The sequence below is a fragment of the Cavia porcellus genome, unplaced genomic scaffold, assembly GCF_034190915.1.
Source record: "Cavia porcellus strain 051 isolate PalLab524CR breed Dunkin Hartley unplaced genomic scaffold, mCavPor4.1 scaffold_34, whole genome shotgun sequence".
Classification (NCBI taxonomy): domain Eukaryota; kingdom Metazoa; phylum Chordata; class Mammalia; order Rodentia; family Caviidae; genus Cavia; species Cavia porcellus.
This window is the reverse complement of record NW_026947517.1, coordinates 1500213-1512947: the sequence shown is the minus strand read 5'-3', so window position 1 is coordinate 1512947 and position 12735 is coordinate 1500213. Positions and strand designations below refer to the sequence as shown.

Here is a 12735-nt window from a genome sequence, read left to right as displayed (position 1 = left end):
GTAAAACCCATGTTGGGACAATTTCACTCACATTTTGCTTCAACTGTTTCACCAAGTCTCATATTCCAGGGCATTATGGGTAGAGAGAAGCATTCCCACAAGTCCCTCTCTTAGGCTAAGCGCTCTTCCACCTCTACCTTCTGTCAAGGAGCAGGCCTATCATGAAATACTAGAGAACTCTCACAGGGACTATCCTTGTCATTAGGCCTTAACCTCAGAAGGAGGCAGTGTTCCCTGGGTCATGCAGAGTGGCTTATGCAGGAGCCAGCAGTGATTCCAAGGCCTCTATTGGGTCCAAGTGTCTATCACTTCTGAAGGCCTTCAACGTTCCCTTGGGAGTCAGATGGACCATTCCCAGTATGCACATGTCTCTTATTATTATCAGTAATCAGGTAAGTGAATATTCATCACACAAGGAGAAACACTGCTCATGTTTTGAAGAGCAGACTTTGTCTTTTACATCAAAGTACACTGATATTGGTGGGGAAGTGTAGGAAGGAGACTCCTTCTACCTTGCTAGTGGTACATTCACTTCAGAAATCATTTTGGTAGTTAATTTAAGAGTAACACATATGACTACCTTAACATTCTGTGCCTCCAATCCTCTTTATGTCATGAAGAGAATTTTGCAAGATATTCACATCAACATTGTTTTCCTTAAACTGAAAACTACAATGTGAATATCCAGTAAAACCTGAATGAATAAACAAACCACAGCAAGCCATGCACTGAAAGTCTGCTAAAAACATAGCAATAACCTCAGAATGACTAATTGGTGAAAAAAGGTAGAGAGGTCGAATTTTGTTCAGTCATTACACACATTTGCAAAATATGACAAGACACATGTGTGATAGAAGGCAGGTCAGTCTGTACCTATCTGATATAAGAGATAATATGCTGTTGTATCAAGAGTTGCTGTGTATGAATCCAGGAGACTTAGCTGGGGCTGCTACCATAGTAACTCGGTGCACAGAGCTACATACTCAGTGAACTTGCCAGTAGGGCAGAATTTGCTCTCGGGCTCTGTCCCTTGCATACCAGGCAGGACTCAAAAGCCTGATGTCTCCTCTCTCTGTTTTCTCTTTTGTCATTCAAGGTTTATCAGCCTGTCCTCAAAGAAGCTGCAAAGACAGGAGTGACTTATTCGGAGCCAGAGATTCACCCCCAGAAAACCCCCACAATACTGGGGAGAACAAATGAAAAAATGAGGAGGTTGGTAACAGTTATTTTGTGTGAACCTTAGTAGTACCAACACACAACCTCTGCCATATCCAGTTATTTAAGACTGAGTCAGGAACTGGGGAGAGAGCTCAGGATACAACATGTACTTACCATGCATGAGGTCATGGGCTCAATTTCAGCACAGCTAATGAAATATAATAATAATAATAATAATAAACCACAAAGCTAGTCCCATAATATAGGGAACAGGCTACTCAGGATACGGCCATCACAAGATGATGTTTCAGTGACTGATCAGGAGCACAGGCAATAGGCCTGGTGGCTCACACAGGTGTGAATATAGGAGCTATGGACATAAATATGGGGATGTAGCTCCATCCATAATGCTTGCTTAGTCTGTGTGAGCTCCTGATTTGAGGCTACAGCACCAATACATAGAAGAAATTGAGAGGCTTAGGGAAAATAACGATGGCTGAATAGACACACTTCCACCCCCTCATGAAGCCACCAGGGAAACATGTCCAGGATTTAAGTCTCATTTCTACTGCCATACAGCAGGATCCAGCATTGTGTGCACTGTATTCTACCTCCATCTTAACCCTTCCTGGATTTCACTTCTAGTTCCCTGCTCTATGTAAATTTGATACCAGCCCACGGATTTTACAAATGTTATCTCACACCACTTATGATGTTCCCAGGTAGTAGACGCCAGCATGACCTCCACAGAGCATAGGAACACATTGGGAACGTCCTGAGAGGCATGGTGCCATGTCTAGATTTACATAGGAAGTCAGGAGGACAAGTTCAATCCAAACCCCTGACTTTTGCCTCAGAGGTGAGACCCTGCCAGCACTGCTGTATTTCCTTAGCCTTGGAAAAGCATAGCATCCTGCCAAGGATCCATCACTTGGATGACGAAGTTGTTGTTTATTGTGAAGGACAACAGAGATTCATTCTGTGGGCTTCCATGTTATCCTGATCAGGAATCTCTGTGAGATATTATGGAACCAGGTCCACACAGAAATCATGGAGGGAGCGGGTGGGTACCTTTAATCATCAATTTCCTAGGCTCTGATAGATGTAATGACCAGATTCAGCATAAACACTGTTGTCTTGTGCTTCAATGTTGTTCAGGCCACACAGTCACCCTGCAGCGCAGATGAGGTACTACCCTCATTATTGTGAATGCACCTAACTTCCTGTCCTCTGTACATGTGAACACATAATAGGGTAATGAGAGTCCCACTAAGAATGGGGTGATATATCATTATATACACTGAAGATGGAGGAAAGGCAGGCAGGACCCCTCCTCTCTGTCCAAACACTTTGAAGATATTTATAGTACAGCACCCCTGTAGAGTGACTATGAGTAGCATAACATTGCAGATACCACTCCTCCTCACAGAGCCAACAGGCCACAAGGGTGGTAAAGATAGGTATATGTCAGGCTTCCCTGAAGAATGGAGGAAAGGTGTTCATAGCACTATTAGGGACTTCTGTCAGCACAGGAGGACAACCTGGCCCAGCAATGTTGCCTTCCAGGCAATGAAAAGCCTGGGGCTAGGATCTCTGCAACAGGCACAGGAGTTTGATGTCCCACTCTACAAGATGCCCAGTTGAGTTCAACCAACCTAAGCTCAATGAAAATGAGAACTGCAGTCAGGTGGGTTTTGCCTGGGTCTGTGGGCTTCTGGGAAGTCCAAGGGACATTTTACACAGACAAAGACTCCAAGACTTGTGACCTCCAGCAACACTGAGACAAGCAGAAGTGAGTGGGTCAAAGAATGGGAAGCTTTCCTGGGGTGGATTTGCACACAGAACTGTCTGTGACAGACACTGGCAAGTTCTAGAGCTTGCAAGGAACAAGGACAGTTGGTGATTTTTCTCCTGCTAACACAGGGTAGTACCTAACTGAGCTCAAGTCTCACATGCAGAATTTATGCTACATCCATATCCAGTGATCTCTCCAGCTTTGGTAGCAAAGTGAAAACTAAGGCTATGAACCCTGACTTGAGGAATTCTAGAGCTGAGACTTTTACTGGCTCCACAGCAAGCATCCTGAGCTCTATTCAGGGCCAATCCTGCAAAACACCTGCCTTTCCCTTCCCCTCCCCTTGTACCCCTTGTATTATTTTCAGTTTATATTTCTACTCCTAAGTCTGTAATTCCAAACATTAAATTCTAGTACAATTTAAATTAAAAATTAAGATACCATTAGTTTCATCATGTTAAATTCAGTAACATATAAGCACATCATCAATTTGTACAATTTTCACATTTGTTGAGTTCCAGCTTTTTGCTAAGTTTTGGAGCCACCCAAACCCCTATCCTCTCCTGCTATAACTCACCCAACTCTGACCTCTTTCTCAACGTTATTTAATACTCTGGGTCTTTAATAACCTTTTATCAGATTCTGTTCAAATTTTACTTAACAACAGTGGCTGCTATTGCTCTTTGATAGAAGAGAAAACCCCAGATAGAGAATGAGTTCATTCTGTGAGAGATGAAAAATTCTTGTAATTTAGAGCAGAAATCAATGCAATAGAGACTAAGAAAACAATCCAAAAAAATCAACGAATCAGAGAGTTGGTTCTTTGAAAGAATAAATCGAATCGATAAGCCCCTAGACACCTTATTTTAAAAAGGAAAGAAAAAGCTCAAATTCATGCAATAAGGAATGAAAAGGCAAAATCATTAGGGACCAAGTAGAAATACAGAAGATCATCAACACCTATTTCGAAAACCACTACTCACATTTTTTTTTTTGGTCTTTTTTTTTCTTTTTCTTTTTCGGTACCAGGGATCGAACTCACAACTGCCTGCTTGCAAGGCAGGTGCTTATGCTGCCAAGCTAAATCCCTAGCCCAAAAACCTCTACCCTCAAAGATTTAATAAAACAGAAAAAGTAGACAGATTCATAGAAGCATATGAAGTACCAAAGCTAGGTCAAGAAGAAGTAAAACTGCTGAATAACCCAAATTCTATTAATGAAATTGAAAATGTAATTAATCCTTACCCACAAAGAAGAGCCCAGGCCCAGACACATTCACTGCAGAATTCTACAAGAAATACAAAAAGACCTAATGCTGACACTCCTCAAACTATTCAATGAAATTGAAAGGGAAGCAATCCTTCCTAAGTCATTCCTGGAATCAAATATTACTCTAGTACCAAAACCTTAGAAATACCCAACTGAAAAAGAGAACTACAGGCCAATCTCCCTGATGAACACAGTTGCAAAAATCCTCAAGAAAATATTGGCAAATAGGATGCAGCAAATCATCAAGAATATCATACACCATGACCAATTGGGATTCATCCCAGGCATGCAGGAATGGTTCAATATAAATAAATCAATAAATGTAATCCACCATATCAATAGAGTCAAAAGTAAGAATCACATGATCACTTCTATATATGCAGAAAAAGCTTTTGATAAAGTCCACCATTCATTTATGATAAGAACCTTGCAGAAAATTGGAATAGATGGTCTTTACCGCAACATGATAAAGGCCATTTATGACAAACAAACAGCCAGTGTCATACAAAATGGCTAAAAAGCCTTTGAAAGCCTTTACTTTAAAGTCAGGCACAAGACAAGGATGTCTGTTTTCACCACTCCTATTTAATATAGTACTGGAAATACTAGCCAGAGCAATTAGACAAGAGAGAGAAATAAAAGGTGTAAAGACTGGAAAAGAAGAAGTTAATTTATCATTATTTGCAGATGACATGATACTCTACATAGAAGACCCCCAAAACTCCATTGAAAGAATCCTAGATATAATAAATAAATTCAGCAATATAGCTGGAGACAAAATCAATATTCAAAAACCAATACCATTCCTATACACTAACAACAAAGTCACAGAAAAAAAAAATAAGAGAAGCCACACCCTTCACACTAGAAATCAAAAAATGAAATATCTAGGAATTACTCTCACAAAAGAATTGAAAGACTTATACAGGGAAAATTATACACTGAAAAATGAAATTGATGATTTCAGAAAATGGAAAGGCATCCCTTTTTCATAGATAGGAAACATAAATATTGTGAAAATGGCCATTCTCCCAAAACTGTTATACAGATTCAATGCAAACCTGATAAATATACCATCAACATACCTCATAGATCTCAAGAAATCACTCCTAAAATTCATCTGGAACCAGAAGAGACCTAGAATAGCAAGGACAGTTCTAAGCAGCAAAGGCAAGGCAGGAGGCATCACAATCCCTGACTTGAAGTTATACTACAAAGCAACTGTAATAAAATCGACATGCTACTGGAATCAAAACAGAGCTGAAGATAGATTAGAAGATACAAACACAACTACAAACACACTCAACCACTTATCTTTGATAAAGGGCCCAAACATGTTCATTGGAAGTATGGCAGTCTCTTTAATAAATTGTGGTGAAAAACTGGCTCTCCATATGCCGAAAACTAAAACTAGACCCATGCCTATTACCATATACTAAAATAAAATCTGAAAGGATGAAAGATCTAAATATTAAAACAGAAACACTAAATCTATTGGAAGACAAATTGGGTAAAAATTTGAAGACATTGGGGTAGGTAGAGAATTCATAAACAAGATTCAAACCACATGGGAAATACTTCCCAGAGTCAATAAGTGGGATCACCTCTTATTAAAAAGTTTCTGCACGTAAAATGAGATCTCTAACATAGTGAAAAGAAAACCTATGAACTGGGAAAAAATCTTAGTGAGCTGTCCCTCAGACAAAGGACATCTTTATAAAGCATATAATGAATTAAAAAAATCAGACCCACAATATTCAAAGACCCAATCCAAAAATAGGCATCTGAAATGAATATACAATTCTCAGATGAAGAAATACAAACAACAAATAAATATATTAAAAAATCTTCATCATCATTGGTCATTAGAGAAATGCAAATTAAAACCACACTGAGATTTCATCTCACTCCTAAAAGAATCACTAAGATCAAGAAAACCACCAACAACAAATGTTGGAGAGGCTGTGGGGAAAAAGGAACTCTCCTGTACTGTTGGTAGGAGTGTAAACTTATGCAAACATTGTGGAGGTCAGTGGGAATGTTTCTCAGAAAGTTGGGATTGAAAGCCCCATTTGACCCAGCTATACCACTTCTAGGCATATTCCCAGAAGAACTGAAAGCATGATACCACAGTGACATATTTGCACCCATGTTTATTAGCAGCACAATTTGTAATAGCCAGATCTGGGAAACTACCTAAGTGTCCATCAACTGAAGAATGGATAAAAAAGTTGTGGTATTTCTATACAATGGAGTACTACTCAGCTATAAAGGATGATCACATTGAGATATAAATAAATGTATGCAGTTTGAGAACATACTCATAAGTGAAATAAATCAAACTCACATGTATAAATACCGAATAGTTTCCCTAGTGTAAGAAATGATAAGAATACATAAAAGTGCATGGTAATCATGATTTCCATCATATTGGTTTGAAGCCATATAATGTTTTCATTCATTATTTGGAATGGTTTTAATCTAGGTTGTTTGATTTTATTGTCTGTGATAGTATGAATAGTTATTTTGAAGAAAATTAGGCAGCGTAATAGCTAGTGCTGATTTAATATCATCCTGTTTTGAAGTCATACTAAGTTGTTGTTCATCTGTTTCCATTGGTTTTAACATGTTGTATCATATTATATTTTAATATGTGCAATAGTATAAAGAAAAATTTTTATAGGCAAAGAGATAGTATAGAAACCATTGTTCAATTTCTGTTAGCTGGTTCTTAATACCCTGAAATACTTTCATTCTCTTGAATGATTTCACACTGTCTTGATAAGTTTGATGCTATAGTAAACAAAGTTATGCTCAAATATGTCAAGGAAAGAGACACTATGGTAACAACTATTATGTCAGGCTATACGGTGGTGAAACACAATGATGCTTAAATTGTTCAGTTCTGACCTGTGTTGTTCTATTGATATGTCCTCTTTTATCTCAATCTCCCTTTTTTAAAAAAAGTAATTTCTTATTATTTTTAAGGGAAAACTATACTAAAAATAGCAGAATATATTATAGTAACTCTTTTATTTTCTTATTAACTGATTTGAACCCCTGTATTGTTCTCCACATCTTGTCCTCACTGATTTTACTACATTCTGTTTTGCTTAATAGCATCAAGTTTGAGGGTGGGCAACCACTTTGAAGGCAACAAGATATTCTATGATGCTCATTATGGTTTGACTATTATTTTCTTTGGAAGTCCTCCAATGTGGGTCTTATTGGCCTTGTTATGTATAGTTTTGTTCAAATCTATTATAACAGATGATACAGGCAACTCTTTAAGATAGCAAGAGGCATAATGATAACCATTGTTGATCACCTGGTATTCTCTTTTGCATTATATACCATGTCCATCCTCCTGTTCTAACTGACTCTGTTTTGCTTTGTCACGTGGGATTTTTTGTTTTGTTTTGTTTCATTTGTTATGTTTTTATTTTTTTTTTCCTCTTCAAAGAAAAAGTTACAAGAACTTTGGGAATAATAAAACCCCAAATGTGTAATTGTTATCATAAAAAAGAGAGGAAAACAAAGTGATCTAAATGATATAACTGCATGTATATTTAAGTGTATAGAATAGAAAACCATATTACTGAGTTTTTGTTGGATCATTGAACAGAACTGTCTACAACTTCACTGTATTAATGTCCACTTTGTATGCTTTAATTTTGTAATCTGGACAACTGTTAATGAGATGACAATATGTAATCTATTAACTAGTGATTTCTTACTGTATTTTTTCTTGAAATTCTGTATTACTTGTACTCTCTTACTGTTTTGTTTTGTTTTTCTCTTTAAATAAATAAAAAAAAAACAGAATCACCACATTTGGGCAACAAATGCAGAAAATGCTGAGCCTTCAAAGCTGATTCATGCAGGCACACATCCCTGAGATGTGCTGAGTCTCCACCTGATGGCAGGTTTTAAGACAGGTGCTGAAAAGCACTGGGGAGAATATGGGGGCCAGAGCAGAGACCTGCCTGGCAGCTCACATCAGAGTGCTACACACATTTGTCCCTGGACCTGGCAGGGTTAACAACAGATCTTTATCCCTTACAGAGAGCTGCACAACTTTGCAAGATTTCCTTGAAAGAGTTTGATTCACAGCTATTTGAAGCAGGAAGGAACTGGGACCATCCCTCTCTTCCACATAAAGGGTGTGTGGTACCAGTGTGGGTCATAGGAAGCAGGGAAAGCTGCAGGATGTGAGAACAAGTATCTCAGTTATGAAAGGGAAATGTCTCTGACATCAATGTGCATCCACACATAGACCTGTAAGAATCTGCATGTAAGAATGGTGTCTCAGCAGTGTAGTTACTTATGGTGACCCTGGCTAAAAATAAAAAAGAATTTTAAAAACAGAAGTTAGTGTAGTTCAGTGCAAGTCCCTTGTCATAGTTTATGTCTGTGGCCCCTAGGCCTCATGCCTTTACATTTTGCATTTGTGATTGTTTCAATGTTTAGGGCTTGCATTGGGGGTGTGAGTGCTTCACAGGCAGGATGTAGAGCCAGGATGTGATGTACTGGCAGGAAGAAGTTGTGGCTGGTGCTTTTGCCAGTTTCCTCTTTGCTGTTTGCAGCCACCATGAACTGCGGCCCTGCCATGTCACCCTACCATGGAGCCAACTGCGTATGGATTGAAACCTCCACAAACTGTAAGAAATAAACCTTTCCTTTCCCAAATTTTGGCATCAGGATTTTTGTCTCAGCAACCAGTAAAAAGTAACTAAGACAGCCCTGCATCCAATTCCTAGAATTCAGTTAAGAAAAAACAAACAAACAAAGAAACAAAAATTGGGAGCAAGGTGAAGGGCTACAGAGTATTGCTGCCTGGTCTTTCTGAAGAGCAGTGTGCCCCAAGTACCTTTAGCCTCCACACAATTCTTGAGCACTCTTATTTTAAAAAATGATCATTTCCATGAGGGATGGGGAAAGGAGGATGGTCATCCAAAAATACAACGTCTCAGTCATGGTGGACAAGAAATTTTCAGTTCTCTACTAAACTGTATGGTGACTACAGTTAACTAAGAAGGATAGATTTCAAAACTCCTAAACAAAGGAATTTGCAGTCCCAGTCACTGTGAAAGAATTTGTAGGTTTCTAAAATGGTAGGTACATTAACTAGATTGATTCTTTCCACAAAGGAGCCATAGATGAAAAGCACATTTTATCCCATAAACATACATAATTATTGTAAATTTGTAAGTAAAGACAGCCTGTATCTGTACTCCCAGAACTCTGGGAGGTAAGGAAGAAGGACCACCAGGTTAAACCAAACCTGGGGAATTGAGTAAATTATTTAGATACTGTCTCAAGAAACAAACAAATAAGAACAAATTTTAAAAGTGCAGGGACATATACCTCATGCAGAAATCCCTGGCATCACTGAACGTAGTACATAAACTGCATAGTATGAAATTGTATAGTCTTTCTTTTATTTATTTATTTATTTATTTATTTTTTGTCTTTTTGAGACGTAGTCTTGCTATGCACTTTAGGCTGGCCTTGAGCTCACTTTTTAGCCCAGCTGGTTTCAAACTTGCAAGGATTCTCTCACCTCAGCCTTCTGAGTGCTGGGATTACATGTGTGAGCCACCAAGCCCGGCTGAAAAATTTCATAGTTTCATACTACACAGTTTTGCAGTATATAAATTTATATAAAGTATGCTATAGTGTATAAAGCATACTATATAGTTTCATAGTATACAAACTGCATAGTATGAAGACTTTCTTTATAAAGGTGTTTTCATATTTGCTTTATTAGTATCTACTTATGGTACATTAAAATAAGAAAAGAGGAAAAAGGGGTTGTTTATTTCGTTCTGAGACAAGGTCCTGCTATATAGTGCAGCCTGATCTTTAACTCAGCAAGTATTTCAGGCTAGCCTGGTATTCACTGTGATCCTCCTGTCTAACCCTCCATAGTGCTGGGATTACAGGCATGCACCACCATGCCCAGCAAGAAAATATTTTTATTTCATTTTTATTTTTAAGAGAATAAAATGAAACGAAACAAAACATAATGGAGTGAATCAAAACAAAAAGATGAACATGGTACATGACTTAAAAACAAAGTCCAATAGTAGGTTGTGTGGCCTGTCTCTCAGACTGCCCAGAAAATGACACAACCTCTTTCTGAACTCCAAATTTGACAAGAAATTTGGGCAAATACCTAGATTTTGAAAGATGTAAACATGTCTTGTTTAGGCACCAATTCATATCAAGTGGCAGGGAAAGAGCAAAAAACTTTGACTTAGTATTTCAAATTCTGGAATTTATCCGAAGAAAAAATGATATGTGTTCAATGAACGTTTTCTAAGAGGAACTAGACTTGTATACATGGTCAGTAACAGGATAACTAAGTACAACTGTACCTATGCATATAATATAAATATTCAACACTATGCATATATATAAATGATGTGAGCAGAACCGGGGAGTAATGGTCAGAGACAGCAGAATAGGGACAAGAAGGGTATTCTGCAGCAGGGTTCAACAATGTGTGCGCAGTATTTTTGTGGACTTAAATTGTGGAATCACACTTCCTCATGACTCAAAGCCCCATGTCGCCTTCAGACTCCTCACAAAACCTAAACACCCTTCACAAAACCTAAACACAAAAGTAGCGCCAATATTAAAAGAAGCAGAAAGCCCCTTATCAGTGAAACGGACTGGAGCCACAGCACGTGCAGGTAGAATAATAACTACTATCTTACTGTAACATCTCAGTCCTCTCTCGGTTTCTGCAGGGAGGAGTTCCTAGTGGAATGAAATCGTCATTTTGGGGGTAAATATCCACGGCTCAGCATGGCCAGGCTCACTGACAGCAGAGGCCATGTGAGACCCCAAGCCGCCTCCTGCAGGTCCCACACCAGGACTGGGCTTCCAGTAGCCTGGCTGTGCTGACCCCGACAGAGAGCAGGGAGGAAGGGAGAGAGGGGCCCTGCGGGCGGGGGCTAGGTCGCGCCCAGCGCGTCACCCCCACCGCCCCAGCCCATGACCCCGCCATAAGGACTCCCTGCCCGGACAGCTGCGCCCACTAATGTGGGGGCCACCGGGCAGCGCCACTGCTCGCTGCCGGCTCCCAGCGGCCTACCTGGCCCAGACCCCAGCTCAGGCCCCGATGCAGCCTAGGCCGCTGAAGGAAGAGAGCACTGGTCTTCAGACAGCATCTCTAGTGGCAAAATGGCGACTCCAAGCACAAGACCGGCATGCACTGCGAGGGCGAGACGGGGCGCGGGCAGGTCTGAGCGGGGATGTGGAGGCTCATGCTCAGGCCGTCTGTGGGCGTGGCCCGCCGGGTGTGGGGCGGGGCAGCAGAACCTTTGGTCCTGGAAGGGGGTGGGGCGAAGGGTGTGAGGGAAGGGCAAGGGGCAGGGCTAGAAGTTGGGACAAAGCAGGCGCCAAGCCTGTCAGTGGGGCAAAAATGAGGCAGTGGGCGTGGCAATTGGGGTTAGGGTCCCACTGAAGCAGGGTGTGGCTGCCAGTGGAGATCTCTGATGAGGCTTCTGGGAGACTCTGAGCCCCAGGCCCACTATGACAGGAAGCAGAGGAGTGGACTGAGTCTGAGGCTTGGAATTTATAGGTGTCTGGACTCAAATCTTGTAGCTCTGAAACCTTGGGCCCACTGCTCCTCTTCTTGGAGCCTCACTTGCCAATACTGTCATTCTCCTATTACTTTGTTTTGAAATATTGTGGATTTTTTTCCATTCAAAAAACAAACCGTGATGACTGGCAATACTCCTCTCTTGGCGCTGCTGTGAAGATCCAGTGAAAACCCTGCAGAGCTCTTCCCATGGCTCCTAGCATATAGCAAGAGCTCAGATGCCATTGTTATTTGCGTTGTTGCCCTTCTTTTATTACAGAGAAATGAGTGCTTCCTGAATACATTGTCTGATGTTTTCATATCTTAAAAATATGTTAATATAATGTACTAACAAGCTTCTTTCACACTTATCAGTGTCAGGCCAGGGCCTCTTTGAGGCGCTTTACATATGTTAATTCTTACAAGAGTGTGAGTTAGGAATTATCTTCATTTACATTGCTGTGTGAGCCTAGACACCAAAAAAAATACCTTTTCCAATGACAAAGCAGTGGACAGAATTTTAACCCAGCGGGCCTTACACCAACACCTCTGTTAAGTAACCCATACTTAGCACAGCATCGCTGCAGTTCATGGGAGGTTGCACTGCTAGGTAGAGGCAGTTTTTGTCAGGGTTCACTATAGGATCAGATTCAATTTCTCTCTCTTTGTGTGTGTGTGTGTGTGTGTGTGTGTGTGTGTGTGTGTGTGTGTGATATAAAGGATTTGCAAATTAGGTTTAGGATGGCCATCTGCAGAGTCAGGTGGAGAACAGCGCAAAAGGGTCAGGTGCTCCTTGGACATGCAAAACCTCCAATCACAAGTCTGAGGCCTGGAGCTCTCTGCAGAGTCCCTGGAGAGTCTTCAGGGAGCAGAAGAATCTGTGCTAGGTGCCTGGAAATGGATACCTAAGGTGATGGCAAGG

General features: G+C 40.3%; 1 protein-coding gene across 4 annotated transcripts in view; it reads right to left on the bottom strand.

Moving 5' to 3' along the window:
- LOC134474643 (zinc finger protein 709-like) overlaps positions 1–11445 on the bottom strand; it is a 163621-nt gene extending 152176 nt beyond the window's left edge. For all 4 annotated transcript variants that reach the window (XR_010045508.1, XR_010045509.1, XR_010045510.1 and 1 more), the window contains exon 1: positions 11325–11445. The gene's annotated coding sequence lies outside the window, so the exon portion shown is untranslated. The remainder of the gene's footprint in view (positions 1–11324) is intronic.
- Between the last annotated feature and the right edge of the window lie 1290 nt (positions 11446–12735).